General features: G+C 48.1%; 1 protein-coding gene across 1 annotated transcript in view; it reads right to left on the minus strand.

Moving 5' to 3' along the window:
• Dglucy (D-glutamate cyclase) overlaps nt 1-15,609 on the minus strand; it is a 76,675-nt gene extending 61,066 nt beyond the window's left edge. Inside the window, exon 1 of the mRNA XM_075948047.1 lies at nt 15,350-15,609. The gene's annotated coding sequence lies outside the window, so the exon portion shown is untranslated. The remainder of the gene's footprint in view (nt 1-15,349) is intronic.
• Between the last annotated feature and the right edge of the window lie 292 nt (nt 15,610-15,901).

Below are 15,901 nucleotides of genomic sequence, written 5' to 3' on the forward strand. Positions count from 1 at the left end.
CTCAGTGGTGTGCTGGTTAGCCAGTCTATCCAAATGAACAAGCGCCAGATACAGCGAGAGACCTTGTCTCAGGAAACAAGGTGGAGGGAAGTAGAGGAAGACACTTGACAATGCCTTCGGGCTCCATGCGCTTGTGAGTGTGTGCACGACCTCCTGACCACATGGACACACGAGTACACACACACACACACACACACATACACACACACCTCAGTGAGGATGGAGACCGGCAGTGCCTCCAGTTGTCTTCTGAGGACTCTGAAGCCCCAAACGAACCGAAACATTTCCTTTACAACTACGCACTTAAAGTTTGTGAAGGTCAGATTTAGAAAGTAGCCCTTGTGACTTGTAGGCTTCTTTTGCTAACTGTGTGTTGTATGTGTATTTGCATATATGTGGGGGGGGGTGCACACACACATGTGTACATGTTGTGTGGAGACCAGAGGTCACTTCTGGTGTCTTCCTCAACTGCCTTCTGTCCCATCACCACCACACCCTCCTCCTTCACTCTGCATATCTGTGTCTCCATCTCATCATTTATCAAATAAACGTATAATCCCAGCACCTCCCTGGGCTGTCAGGAGATTAAATTATCAAAGCCAGACAGCCCAGAAGCAATGCCAGGCATGGTCTTATCCCATCAGATGTCTTGTGTTGAGCACAGGCCAGTGCCTGGCCCTCACATGCATGTGTCTTCCCTGACGCATGGGCGATGGCCAGCCTTTCCCAGGAGCCAACCTAAACTACGGAAGCTCAAGAGAACGTGGGCCACCGGGTGGGGAGAAGTTTTCATCTCATTCCTTGCCAAGCACGGGTTCGCTCCTGAAAATTCATGGCGGTCCTGCAAGTGTTTGCCGCTGGAGCCGCTTTGTTTCCCATCCAAGTTCACTGTGTTTAGATGGCAGCTAAGCCTTTTTCCTTTGGTCTCTGCCTGGCCAGTCGCGGACACTTCGAGATCTGACAGCTGGAGCATCAGGTTTGACTTACTAAAAAAACAGAAAGGGATTTGCCAGGAGCCCAGTGTGTATTTTCAGTAGAGGTAGGAAATGGTTCCTCGGAACATTCGCTAGCGTCTTGAGGGCAATAGAAACCCAGCATCCAGAAGGAAGATGCGGGAGGGTCAGGAATTCAGGGTCATCCGTGAACACAGCGAGCTCCATTTGAGGCCAGAGTGAAACACATAAAACTCTGTTCCAAAGACATCCAAAACCGTGGCCTGGCAAGATGGCTCAGCTGGTAAAGATGCTTGCTCTGCAAGCCAAGACTTGAGTTTTTTCAAGAAACCCAAGCAAAGGGAGAAGTGATCTTGCTAAAGTTGTTATCTTACTCGCCTGCACACATATGAACACACACACACACACACACACACACACAAACAAAATCAAAGTATCAGCATGTGTTTGCTCCAGGGTCTTTGTTAGCAAGGGGAAAAGCTACGCCTCTTTAGGCAAGCTGAATGACCTGTACTCGTCTGGGGTTTAGGTAGAGATACCTAGCCCTAAGGGAAAGAAAGAAATGAAGTATGTTTCCATTTCATAGTCCCTTTAGCCTTAAATACAAAGAACAAAGCTTAGATCTTTTTAAAAGTATATTTGTGTGTGTATGTTTTGCAGCAAGGTTTACTCCGCTGTAGCCCAGGCTAACCTCGAACTCATGCTCCTTCTGCCCCAGCCTTTGGAGTGCTGGCATATTGGCTGTGCACCGTCATGCCTGGCTTCCAGCCCGGAGGGTTTCTGTGGTTGAGTACTCCCATCTCTCTGCGAGAAGCATTTCAGCTTCTCTTTACGAGAAGCACTGTTTTCGAAGTGTGTGTCTGCCCGAATCGGAATCCTGGAGCAGCAGCTGAATGTGCACATTTCTGGATGCATGCCATTTTTGCAGCGTGAGTCACGGACAAATGCATAGCATTTAGCAGCATGCTTAGGGGCTGGGGAGACGGCTCAGTGGGCAAAGGGGTGGCTGCGAAAGCGGGATGGCCTGAGTTTGAATCCCCAGTTTTTTACTTGTAAACCTGGACACAGCAGAGTGTGTTTATAATTCCCATGTTCCTATGGTGCCAGTGGTTCTCAGCGACCCTTTAATACAGTGCTTCATGCTGTGGTGATTCTCAACCATATCATTATTTTTGTTGCTACTTCATAACTGTAATTTTGTTACTGTTATCAATTGTAATGAAAACATCTATGTTTTCTGATGGTCTTATAACTCCTATAAAAGGGTCGTTTGATCCCAATGGGGTCGAGACCCACAGGTTGAGAACCTCTGCTGTAGCTGGAGATGGAGGATGAAGATGGGAGAATCCCTGAAAGCCAGATAGCCTGATATACGCCATGGCGAACTACAAAAGAGAGACCCTGACTCAATCAAGGTAGAAATGGGGACCAACACCTGAGGTTGTCCTTAAGTATTCACACTCACACACAAGAATGCACACCACACACACTCTCACACAAGAATGGACACCATACACACACACTCACACACAAGATGGATATACACACACTCACACACAAGAATGGACACCATACACACACACACACACACAAGAATGGACACCACACACACACACTCACACACAAGAATGGATATACAGACACACACACATACTTTCTCTCTCTTGGTTTAGAAACCTGCACACATTTAGATAAGATGAATGTGGACTAAACTCCAAGCTGCAGATCTGCTCTTACCCTTATGGACCTTGGGCAGATATTCACCTTTTTGGGCCTCAACGTTATCACCTGGGTAAAGGGCACCCGAGTGGCTGCGAGGAGCAGGCTGCGCTCTTTCCCACTTGCTATAGAACAGTGCCATTCTGGCTGGCTGGCTTTGCCTTTAGTCACCCCATTGTGTGTAAAGCCGCAATCTCCTCTGAGCTCCCCGCCCCTCACACCGCATGTAGGCACTAAGGCAGAAGGACTCCTCATCTCATTTGTGGAGGTACACAACCACCACCTGTCCAGCACAGCCATGGGATGCAAGATGATAAATAATCTATTTGTACTAATAAAAATATATGACCTTTGAACTTACTGAATTCGATTAGGAGAGCACAGGCTTATGAAAACCATAACAGTGGGGAGGGCTCGGGAGATAACGTGGCTATAATGTGCCTCCTGGAAAGCACAAGACCTGAGGTCGATCCCCAAGACCCCCACACAAAGCTGGGTGTGCTGGCACGTGCTTGTAATCCCAGCGCTGGGAAGGTAGAGACAGGAGGATTCCCTGGGGCTCACCTGCGGGCTACCCTAGCCTATTTGGAGAGTCTCAGTCCAGTGACAAATCTTACCTCAAAAAAAGAAAAAAGTGTACAGTGCCAGAGGAATGACATTTGAGATTGTTCCCTGGCTTTCACCTCCATGTACACACACACAACATACATGAATACACACACACACAACAAGCATACATACACAAACATACAGATATACACATATATACACAAACAAGTATACACACACAGACATGCATACACGCACAAACATCCATACACACACAAACATCCATACACACACAAACAACAATACACACAAACATTCATACACACACAAACATCCATACACACAAACATTCATACACACACATTCATACACACAAACAAACATACACACACATATACACACAAACAAGCACACACACAAAGATACATACACACAGACACACAATAAGGATACACACATGAACATGCATCCATCCACACACAAACACACATACACACACTCATGAGCTACACCCCGATTAATGAATGGTGCAATCAACACACCTGAAACGTCTAGCGGGAAGGACACCTCACCAAGGCACACACCAGTGAGTCATCAGACCTCTTGGCGCGTACATCACAAGATCACCAGGTGATAAACCTGTGACCTTAAGTCCAGGCTGACACCCAGCAATGATTTCCCAGCTTAATGCTTCACTTCAGAAACCACCCGTCATGGGGTAGGCATTCCAGACAGCCCTGAACCTGAGTTCCTAGCTCCTTATCTGGCCACCTGGAGAAACTTAGCATTCGTTCCTGGCTCTCTTGCTCCAGCACAGCCCAGTCAAGTACTGTGGCTGCTTTTAGTTTCCTGGTTACTAGAGTCCTTAAGAGTCAAAGCCTGGACCAAGGAAGCCCTAAAAAGCAAGGCTTGACGACCTGCCTTGGTCCGCCAGAGGAGGAAAGTGATAGAAGCAGAGAAGGGGTTTGCTCATCACAGCCTCACTGGGAAGAAGACCGTATAAAGGGGATCAGTGGCCCTCCAAGTTCATCTCTGGGTCCGGACATGACGTTTAAGTTTAAACGGGGCAATAAGAGGTGTAAATAAGTAAGTAGTTCTGACGAGGTGCTGTCTAGGCTCCTGGCACAAGGTTTGGCATCTGTCCTGTAGGGTGGAGTTATCACTATGAAAAATCTCTTCCTGGAACACTTGTTCCCCTATGGCTGGCATCAGGGCCCAGCCTTTTCCTTCTCCAATGAGAGACTCCTAGAGAAACCCCAGTTCCTTGGGGTTCATTGTCTAACAGTCAGTAGGTATCTCTTCAAAATCCCTTCACTCCTGATAGGATGATTATACTTTCTTAGCCTCTCTATAATCCGGGACTGCTGGCCATCCAGTCAGGGTCCCAGGTCCCAGTGAGAGACCCTGTCACAAATCTCTGGGTGGGGTTGGCTAGATAGCACAGCAAACAAAGGTCCCTGCCACCAAGCTTGACAACCTGAGTTTGATCCCTGGGGTCCACGTGTTGAGAAGAGAGAACCAACTCCTGAAAGTTGTCCTCTGACTTCCACACGCATGCTGTGGCATGTGTACACACAAACAAATACATCAGAAACGTAATAAAAATCCTTCTCGGCATGTAACAGCCCCTCTGGACTACCACACATCACACGCCACATCGCAAACACCAGAAATGTGTTAGCTAGAAGTTCTGGAGGCGGGAGCTCTAAATCTGAGTCAGCAGAACCACACACCCCCTGGCAGGCTTCTGGGACATTCCTTTCTGACCTGTTCCAGCTTTGGTATCTTGTAAAATTCTATTTTCTAGCTTTAGTGGTAAATGAAAGTGAAATTGACTTGTATGGGTTGATTTCATGTCTAAAATTTTTCTGAAATCTATTATGAACTTGGATAATTTGGTTATAGATAATATTGGGTATTCTCTGCAATCATGGTTTCTTCTATGGGGTGACAGAAATGACTATTGGTGGCCTCCGCTTACATGGTCTTTGCAGATAACAATTTCAAAGACATGGACTATGATTTCACTGCAGCCACACATAGAATGATTCCATGAGTCATGTGACCATCCCTTGACCAGAAAACCCATTGTCCTGTGGCTGAGGGCACAGCTCAGTGGTAGAACTCTTGCTTAGCATTTGGGAAGCTCTGGGTTCAATCCCCAGCACTGGGCAGGGGTGGGGCACTTCATGCTCATGAGCAGGGGGACGGGTTATTTTGGTTGACCACCTAGATCTGAAATAGACTGACAGCCACGCTAGGGATGGGAAAAGGACAGTCTTAAAACCTTCCTAGGCATTGCCATTTGGACTTCAGGTCACTCAGTTGATCCACAGTGATTTCATCTCAAGAGTCTTCATGTCATTATATCAATCAACAAATACTCATTTTCTGTGCAGACAGAAAAGACAGGGTCTGGGCCTGTGAAGAGAGTGAGCCCTAAGCCAGGACAACCTGAGGCCACCAAAGCACAGACAGTATACACAGACATAAACCTAAGAAAACACATGAAATCCCATTATGGAGACCTTTACTAAAAGTCCTTAAAGAAGAACAAATGGAGACAAAATTCTGTTCATGACAGAAAGACTTGGTATCATGAATATGTCACTTTTCTCTAAATTGGCACAAGCATTCTGGGCATTTTCAACCAAAGTCTAGCAAGTGTGCATGCATGCACATGCGTGTGTGTGTGCTGTATATGTGTGATTCTGTGTTTATTCACATATGTATACAAGCACATGTGGACATGAAGGCCAGAGGACAATGTTGAGTAACATCTCTCAGCCCCGTCTGGCACTCATCGAATAGCCAAGCTGGCTGGCTGGCCACTGGGCTCCAGAGATCCAGCTGTCTATGCCTTCTCGGGAGTGCGATTATATGCATCCACCTTTTCCCTATGGGTTGGGGGCTTGAACTCAGCTACTCATGCTTGCGCAGAAACACTCTACCAACAAAGCAATCTCGCCAGCTTAGAAATATTTTATGATTTTATTTTAAAAGAACCCAACAAACCAATTCAAATTTATTTTTTGAGATGGGGTCCTTCTATGTTGCCAGGCTGGCCTTAAACTCACGGACTCGGGTGATTCTTTCTTCAGTCTCTTGAGTTGATGAGACTACAGGTGTGTGCCACTATGCCTGGCTCTGATTCCAAAATGCATATGGAAGAGTAAAGGGCCAGGAAATATCATATCATTTATAAACAACAACGACAACAACAAAACCCCAGACATGTGTTTTAGGAGACAGATCCTCTATTAGATCTCAAGATTCGTGGAACCACAATGCTTAAGAATGGGCAATATAAACTCCCACCACTCAGCTATGACAAATGAATAACCCAATTAAGCCATGAGCAAGGAGCTTAAATAAACCTTTCTCCAAAAGAAATGGACAAATCAATTAGCTATTGTAAGAGGCTGGCACTCCGAACCATCACAGAGTCCAAATCAAACCGCAGGGATATAATCGGGAGTCTATTGAGAGAAACAAAGGCAAAAGCAGAGATACGGGTTGGCTGAGATTTCGAGAAAGGTAAACCCTGAACATTTCTGCCATGAATGTGAAATGGTGGATCCTCTTTGAAGATCAAATGGCTCTTCCTCAAACAAACTAGACGGCGAGTGGCCGTGTATCCGGCAAGCCCATGTCTGGAATGTGCCCAAAGGGCGGGTGGCAGGAAACTCACTGCATTTTCATTTGCCCAGGTTCTTGGCAGCATCATTCACTATGGCCCAGATGCAGAAGCAACACAAATAATCCTGATGGATGACAAATAAATCTCATGTATACTCCTAACGCGATACCATCCAAAAAGGAGCGAAATTCTTGCGCATGCTGTTATACAGATGTGAAGACATCATGAAAGCCACTGCAAATGAGGCCAGATATAAGACAAATACTTTATGATTTCATTTATGTGAAGTATCCAGACGAGTTAAATTCACACAGATAACCGGGCAGTGGTGGGGCACACCTTTAATCCCAGCACTTAGGGAGGCAGAGGCAGGCGGATCTCTGTGAATTCAAGGACAGCCTGGTCTACAAGAGCTAGTTCCAGGTCAGGCTTTTAAAAAGCTACAGAGAAACCTTATCTTCGAAAAACAAAAGAAATAAAATTCACAAAGATAGTCAGGGCATGAGAGTGGTCGTTCCTAGTGGCTGGTAAAGGGACAGTAATAAGGGACGAGGATGATGGTGTTGGCTGCAAAATAATATGGATAACTCAATGCCTCTGAACTTCACACTGAAAATTGTTAGCGTGTTGAATTGTACGGTCAGTAACTGCCAGGTTACAAAGTAGCTGGAATCTCTGTTATGAAATCTGGTGTCAATACTCAAATACTCATGTGCAGACAGGCTATAAATGGAAAAGACTTCGAAAGAGGAGGAAGAGATAGCTCGATAGTATGTGCGGACCACGTCTGCAGCCTGTTCTACAAGAAAATAGCATTCGTGGGGCTGGGGAAATGACTCAGCTGGTTAACTACTTGCCTGAGCAAGATCCCCAACACCCGTGTAAAAAGCTGAGCATGGCAGCGTGTTAGCAATCTCAGAGAGGGGAGGCTGAGACAAGAGGATTCCTGGGATTCGCTGGCCAGCCATTGGTGGGTCTCAGGTCCCAGTGAGAGACCGATGTGGACTACCTGAGTTGGACTTGGCTTCCACAAACACCTGCACGCATGCACACACACACACACACACACACACACACACACACACACACACACACACACCTGTGGAAACACTTATACACACACAAATAAAATTAAAGTAAAAAAGAAAAAGAGATGCTCCTCAGTCTCCTCAGTCCTAGCTGCCTTCAGGAAGGTGGGGAAAAGGGTCCACAGCCAGGAGCTCATCGTTCTGCCTGGAGCCAGTTAACAAACTGAACCAAGAACCAGAAATCACATTTCAGGCCTGCAAAAGCCTAATTCCCTGTCCTAGGCTCCCAGTGCAAGCAAAGGCAGGGAGAAGGACAGAATAGCCGGGGACAGCACAGAAACCAGGAGGCCTTCCTCCCCAGCTCCCCCACCCCCAGCAGTGCCTGCCCTGCCCTCAAACAACAGCCCACTGGAGACAGCAGAGGGCCAGATGGATCAGCCCCACCCCACCATCAGCTCCCCATGTCCAGGGCAGAGGCCAAGAATCTGCACAGCGAAGCTAGGGGAGGGCAGAGTGTAGGAAATGAGCCAGGAGACACGGCAAGGACAGAGTCCAGATTCCGGGGTGTGACTTGCCGAGGCTTGTGGCTCTGCTTGACAGACAGCCCTTGGAGTTTTCAGAAAGTGAACCCTTCTGCCACTGTGTAAGAGTGTCAGAGAGTCATCTTGCCTGAGCGACCTCAGCTAAGCCACCTATGGTAAATGATAGTTCAATTACCAGAGGCCAACCTCAGATTTCTCTACTTCTGCCTGAGAACAGAGGCTAGAGCTGATAGTCTCTGGAGCGGACACTCTCACTGATGCCCCTCCTGAGAGCAATGATAAGGGAAGTCTCTTGGAGAGCACTGTCCGGCATCCTCTGGTTAATGAAGGAACTCTTTTTTTTTTTAAAGACATTTTATTTATTTTATTATTTATTTATTTATTAATTAAAGATTTCTGTCTCTTCCCCGCCACCGCCTCCCATTTCCCTCCCCCTCCCCCAATCAAGTCCCCCTTCCTCGTCAGCCCAAAGGAACTCTTATTCTTCAGCAGATACTAACATGTTCCTTGTCAGGCCTCTGCAATAGACCAGTCTGTGAGTGATAGCAGCGTGTCCTTTCCTCCGCCCTCCACCACCAAATGCAACTGGATTTCATCACAGTCTCCTATTCTTCTCTGTGTTAAATGCTGCATGTATTTGCATTTGTCTTTTTGGTTTTTTGTTTGTTTGTTTGTTTTTTCAAGACAGGGTTTCTCTGTAGCTTTGAAGCCTATCCTGGAACTCACTCTAGACCAGGTTGGCCTCGAACTCACAGAGATCCGCCTGCCTCTGCCTCCCGAGTGCTGGGACTAAAGGCGTGCGCCACCACTGCCCAGCATTTGTCATTAGTAACTAATGGAATGATTAAGAATGACACTCATACCTGACCAAGAAGAATACCTGCCAGCTGACTTTGTAACCTGGACCAGGTTGGACAGCACAGTTCCAAAGTTGTTTGCCTAGAAAAGGTGGGTGCTGGGCAGTCAAGGAGTGGTGCTTCGGAACCACCTATTTCTTCCTGTATCGTAGTGGGTCGATTTCCCCAAGGAAACAACCGAGCCTGAGTTCCTGGTCCCTGTGAGCATGACCTTCTATGGGAAACAAAGGGTGTCTGTTGATATAATTACGTGAAGACCCCTGAAATGGGATTCCCGTGGGCAACCGAGTGGCCCGAAGTCCAGTGGCGACGTCTATGAAGAAAGAGTTGACAAAGAGCAGGAGAAACACAAAAGGGGTGTGGCCTGTGAGGGGGGAAGAAGTGGGGGTGAGGGCCTAAGCCAGGACAGCAAGGACATTCTGGAGCCACCAAAGTCAGGACAGGTCAGAAAGACTGTTCCAGAAGACCGCAGAGGGTATGTGGTCGTGCTGACTCTCAGGTTTGGAGCTCCTGCCTTCCAGAACGTCTGGCTGACACACTGCTGGTGTTTGTGGGATAGCATGTGACACATGGCACCCCAAAGAAGATGTTACATGTCAGAAAGTTCTAAAAATCACTTTCTGACGTTTTTATTTGTATGTGTGCATGTGTACATGTTTGTACATATGTGTACTTGCCACAGTACGTGTGCGGAAGCCAGAGGACAACTTCAGGAGTTGGTTCTCTCCTTCCACCACGTAGGTCCTAGGGATCAAACTCAGGTTTTCAGGCTTGGTGGCTGGCACCTTTGCCCTCTGAGACATCTTGCCAACCCCACCCAAAAGGTTTAAGACTGTCCTTCCCCACCCCTGGTGGGGCTGTTATTTCAGTATGTATTTCAGACCTGGATGATCAATCAAAATGACCCTTCCTCATGAATACAATGTGTCCCACGGCCAGGATTGAGCCCAGGGTTTCCTGCAGGCTGAGCATGCTGCCTCTAGCTATATACACAGCCCCAGAATTACGTTAGAAGGGATGGTCACGTGACTCCTGGAGTCACTCTATGTGTAATGGCAGGGAAATAATATTCCGTGTCTTTGAAATTGGTATCTGCAAAGACCACGTAAGCAGGGGCCACCTGTGGTCATTTCTATCACCCTGTGACCTTGGGACACAGCTGACCCAAGGAAGGAGCCAATCGGGAAAGAAAAACCTAGGCTGAAAAGGGAAAGGCACGACCATGAGAGAGAGAACGATGGGTAGAGGGGGTTCCAGGAGAGATGAGGCAGCCCCGGGTAGGATCACACCTCTCCCTAGCATGAGAAAGATAAAAGGAGGAAAGATGTTGGGGTGATTGTCAAGGTGGGCCTTGGTACCTCAAATTTTCTTCATCGTCAGTGCTGTTCAGGTATGTTAATACCTGATCTATTCTGTGCCATTGACCATGAGGTTTGAGAAAGGAGTGAGGGAAAAGAACAGTCAGGAGGTGATGGTGATGTCTAAGAAGGCTTTCTAGGCAGCCTTAGGGACCAGGCTGTTAACAGTTCAAGAAACACATGGTTAACCAAGTTCCTCCAGCATCGTTAGCACCCTTGGAGAAGGGGCAGGGCAGAGGCAGTCCAGATGTGGGGACTACCTGGATGAGTTTGGATGGAAGGGTAAGGAGACAAAAGTGAGTAGAGGGGGCTTCAGGAGAGAGAAGAAAAGCGACCACCACAGTCACATGGAACCCTGCCCTTCATTCAACAGATATCACTAGTTCAGGTGCTTCGCCGAGCGGTATATGCAACACTCGGTATATGCAACACTCGGTATATGCAACACTCGGTATATGCAACACTCGGTATATGCAACACTCGGTATATGCAACACTCGGTATATGCAACACTCGGTATATGCAACACTCGGTATATGCAACAGATTCCATCTTCCTCAAAGGGACAAGCTGCAGATGAGGTAACGATGGGAAGAGCTGCAATGTGAAGGGTCAGGCAGACAAGGTTCAAATCAGCCCCACTGGTTTTCTTTCTGAGATGACTTATTTTTTTTTTGTCTACAAAATATAAAAACTCCATGCTCTGTAGAGCATTTCGGGGTGAAAGGAGAAGACTGACGACGAGCCTCTGTGGAACTCTGCTAGGTCCAAGCTCACGATCCAGTACCTTAACTTACGCATTTGGTAGGTGTCCAGTGCCTAGGTGGCACTCAGTACATGTGCTCCCTTGGTTTGACGCTAACACTATTCATCAAAGCGCTTCTCCGGCCCTGAGCTACACTCTCCTGAGGTGTTTGTGTTCATTTCCAGTCTTAGTTCTGGACAACGAGAACAGAACACTGATCTCTTCATCCCTTTGTGTCGCACTGAGCCAACTTAAGCTATTTCTTGACTTACTGACTTCAGGTAAGTATAGAGTGAGCGCTAGAATGACAGAGGATCGGGCCCTTATTACTGCCCTTCCCACTACCACACGAGTGAGCTGGTATGCGCCAGCTTTCTGTTACTCTAACAAATACCCCGGATAAATGAATTTAAACAGAGGAATGGTTTATCTTGGCTGGCAGTTTCAAACGTTTCAGAGGGGTTCTCCTCGGCCTGAGTAGGGGCAGAATATCATGTCAGGAGTATACGATAGGAAAAGCACTCCCCTCAGAGAGGACGGGAAACAAAGAACAAGCAGAGTGATCAGAGCCAAATATTCCCTCCAGAGGAATGCCTGCAGTGACCTAACCGCCTCCCACCAGGCCTGACCTCTTCAAACTTCCACACCTCCCCAGTACCACAGGCCTGTGACCAGGCCTTTGACACATGGACCACTGGGGGACACTTATGTAACCAGAATACCTCACTTCTTGAACCTTGTAGAGAACCCCTGGTGAGATGTGGAGGTGTTTCCTCTACAACAGAAACAAAGATGGACCCCCAAGGCAACAGAAGGATAGATAACCTTTCTTCACCAGCCACCAAAGGTCCAAGACCACAAAGGACAGTGTCTCTCTCAAGACAAGGGAAGTTGCTAGTAGATCCGGAAAAACAAGCATACTTCCAACAGAGCGCATTGCCGCTGTTGCTGGGGTGTCCGGGCACAGAGGACACAGGCTGAACCACTGTGGACGGCCTGACCCGCCAGTAGGAGGCAATCTCACTGCTGCTACGGGTATTCGCCTCAAATCCTGGAGCCAAGAGCTAGCCCTAGATTTTCTAGAGGAAAACCTGGAGGTAAAACAGGCCCTCAGCAGGTACAAAGCAGAACCCAGGTGGGATAACAGTTTCAAATTCAATTCCAAGGGACATGTCTATGGGAACGAAATGCTGGGAGGAAGAAGGCAGGGTCAGAGAGATGCCAAGGGGCCGCCGCCGAGATAGACTCACCTAGCTAATAATGTCCTTCCCCAAAGTCCAGATGAAGTTGGGGCTGAGTGGTATTTACTGAAAGCCTACCACATGCCAGACATTCTTCTAAATACTTTACACATGCTATTTCATGTAATCCACATCTACCTCCTAGATGGGGCTTTGTTCCATTTTATAGAAACAGAGATGTGCACAGGGAGATGCCATACTCCAACGGATGTTCCTGTTACTGGGCGGCCCAACCTGAAGCCTAAGCCTTGTGTCCCGGAATGAGATGGTATCCTCATTTCCTGTGTTTCAGAGCATCTCTCTGTACAGGTCCGGGCAGTCAGAAAGACGAGGTTCAGAGTCAGCAAGATGGTCTTGCAGGTAAAGGCCCTTGCCAACCAAGCCCTACAACTTGGCTCAATTCCAAGAACATACACAAAGGAGGAAGGAGAGAACCACTCCACAAAGTTGTCCTCTGACCTGCACAGGACACTGTGACACATGCCTGCACACATGCAATGATTTCAATTAAAAAATTTTTTTAAAAGATAGGGTTAATTTTCCAGAGACCTATGCCTGGGTGCTAATCATTGCAAGCCATTTAGTGTTTCTACAAGGCAGTTTTCACCAACAGATTGTGTGAGAAGAACCAAACTACTGGCCTCGTGGAAGGATAACATGGGTTTATGAATGTTGAAGAAAAGCTTTGGAAGCTGTAAAGTGAGACACGAGCGATTAACTGCTTTAAGGCGGGACTGGAAAACCCTTAAGGCCCAAATAACGAAATGCAGTCTATTTTTTTAAAAATGCAAATACCATCTAGCAATTTGGCAGATATCCTAGGAAGGCTGTGAAATCTGTCAAGGAGAGGGGTACATTTGGTTTTGTGCATCTGTCATCCTTAACTGAAGAAGGGAGATGGAACTGATATTAACTGAAAGGGTTCAGACCTATGTGCTTAGTGTGTGCTTGCGTGTGTGCGTACACACACACACACACACACACACACACACACACACACGTGCTCAATAGAAAGGAATCCTTGTTAGAAAGCCTAGGAACAACAGAAGTCTGCCATAGCCATGGGAACTTGGCAGGCGCGGAAACAGGCGTGGCCCAAGGAATTCGAAGGCTCCCGAATCAAGCGAGCTGGGGCCTTCAGCTGCTCTGCCGATGCAGGAGGCCTGCGTTGGCAGAGCTTTCAGATACGCTTGTGAAATTCTCCGAATTTCCTTGTTTTCTCACATGGATGCATCATGCCAGGTCAAGAGTCACCCGTTGACCTCCTGGAATTCAGTCCCCAAGCCAGAAAGAGCAGCTGATTCTTTAAGGCTGTGATGATGTGGGCCACCATTGAAGGCTTGGTTCCCAGCGCAGCAGGGATGGGCCTTCGGGAGGATATGGCATCATGTGGGCTCTGACCTCATCGGTGGGCTTTTGGGAGGTGGTAGGAACTACAGAAAGTGGGGTCGCTTTGGAGGAAGTTGGTAGGTGAGGGGTTCCTAGGAGGGGCAGTTTTGTCTTTAGCCCCTTCTTCCCTTCCTCTCTTTGCTTCCTGGCTGCTATGAACTAAGCTGCTTTCCTCCTACCAGGCTTCAGCCATGCTGGAAGGCCTCGCCTTATCCTGAAAACAATCAGGTCAAAGGACTATGGAGAGAACGAAACCTTTGAAATCATACGCCCAAGTAAACCTCCTTAAAGTCATTAATCTCAAGAATTTTGTCGCAACAACGGAAAGCTAACACAAACATTCTTCATTGTAAGTATCTACAATCCCAGTGTAGCTTTCAGTTACTTCCACCCTGCTTGTCTTTCTGCCTCAGTTTCCCTCCATCCTTCTAGCGGAGCCTGCTGTCCTTCTGTTTCTTGCTCCGGGCTTCAATTCCCCTTCCTTTGACAGGGCTTAGCTACTTTGAAGGTACAGTGCTCCGCCCCTCCCCTCTGTGCCCATCAATACCAGCATGCTGCTTCCTGCTAATATACTCTCCCCTTGCTGCCCTCCCTCACACATGGGTGGCTTTTCCACACATGCTCATGAAGCCCGGTAGATGACAGTCACCTCTAGGTTAGTTGCACAGAAAGGAGGAAGGCAGCAGACAGGCATGGGCACTTCAGAGAAGAGATTCCCCAGTCCCGCAGCTCTGCCTCCTGTCCTGGGCTACACGCGGGTCTGTAGCATACTGCCACAGTCCCCTGTGCCAAGCCAGCCTTGGCTCCCCCGACAGGGACAGAAGCAAGCTGACTCTTGGAGTGAGTTTATCTCACCTGTATCTTTCATTTCTCAAAGGCAGAGAAAAAGGGACCGCCTAGCTCTGTGGTTATAGGGCCAACAATCCTCAGTCTGTATTAGCCATGACTGTCCTCCTCTCAGGTCACCCCTCAAGTCACTGCTATGAGCTTCGTTCTCTCCTCCCTAGCGGGCTCAGGCCCAAAGTTGACAGACACCCAAAGCTGGAGATTTCTTTTTTCCCTTCTTTGCTCTCACGAACTCCTGGGGTTCTCAAGGGCAGGAAGACCTTGAAGCATTCCCACAACTTAGGGTCCCGGGTGTCAGGAGCTGAGACTTGACTTTTCAAGGGGAGGCCCAACTGGATTCCAGCAGGGAATTCATTAATTGGTTTTGGCCTGCAGTCCCCTGGAGCAGCATCCTTAAAACCTTGGGCCCCTTGGGGAGGGTGGATAGGGGTGTGTGGAAGTTGCCTAGGGCAGAGAACTGTGTCTTGTTCCCTGCTGACTTACTGTTGGTTTGAGACGTCTGGACTAGACTGACACACAGTTCGTCCCTTTGTTTCCTCAGCCTTGCAGAATGAGCTTCCTTCTGAAAGGCATAAAGATCCCTTTGCTTCAGCTCACGGGAGCATCTGGGGGCTGGCTGCTGCCGCCACCACTGCCACTGGCTTGTTCTGCCCAGCTCAGGCTCAGTCTACATGCCTGGGCCGGCCCCAGGCACCGCTGCCTGCTACAGCTTCGCTCCTGCAGCCAATGCTTGCAAGGCCTGTACTGGGGTGGTGGCTTCCATGGCAGGATGCCAGTCAGGCTTCTTAAAGATACAGAGTGGCTGGTGGCTGGAAGAACCCTCGAAGGCCAGTTCCTTTTGTGTGAGTTTCTTGCCTTCCCTGGGCAGCAGGGATGCATAAAACAGGGACATGGCCACCATCCCCCATGAGAATGAAAAATCCTGATGCAGCGGGGTAGCGGTTCCAGAGAACCTAATGCACGGACCTCAGGGCACACACTGTGCACCGAGGAGTTTCACAACCACCCTGGTGATTCCAGCGTGAATCCAGACTC

The sequence above is a fragment of the Microtus pennsylvanicus genome, chromosome 14, assembly GCF_037038515.1.
Source record: "Microtus pennsylvanicus isolate mMicPen1 chromosome 14, mMicPen1.hap1, whole genome shotgun sequence".
In the NCBI taxonomy this organism is placed as follows: Eukaryota; Metazoa; Chordata; class Mammalia; order Rodentia; family Cricetidae; genus Microtus; species Microtus pennsylvanicus.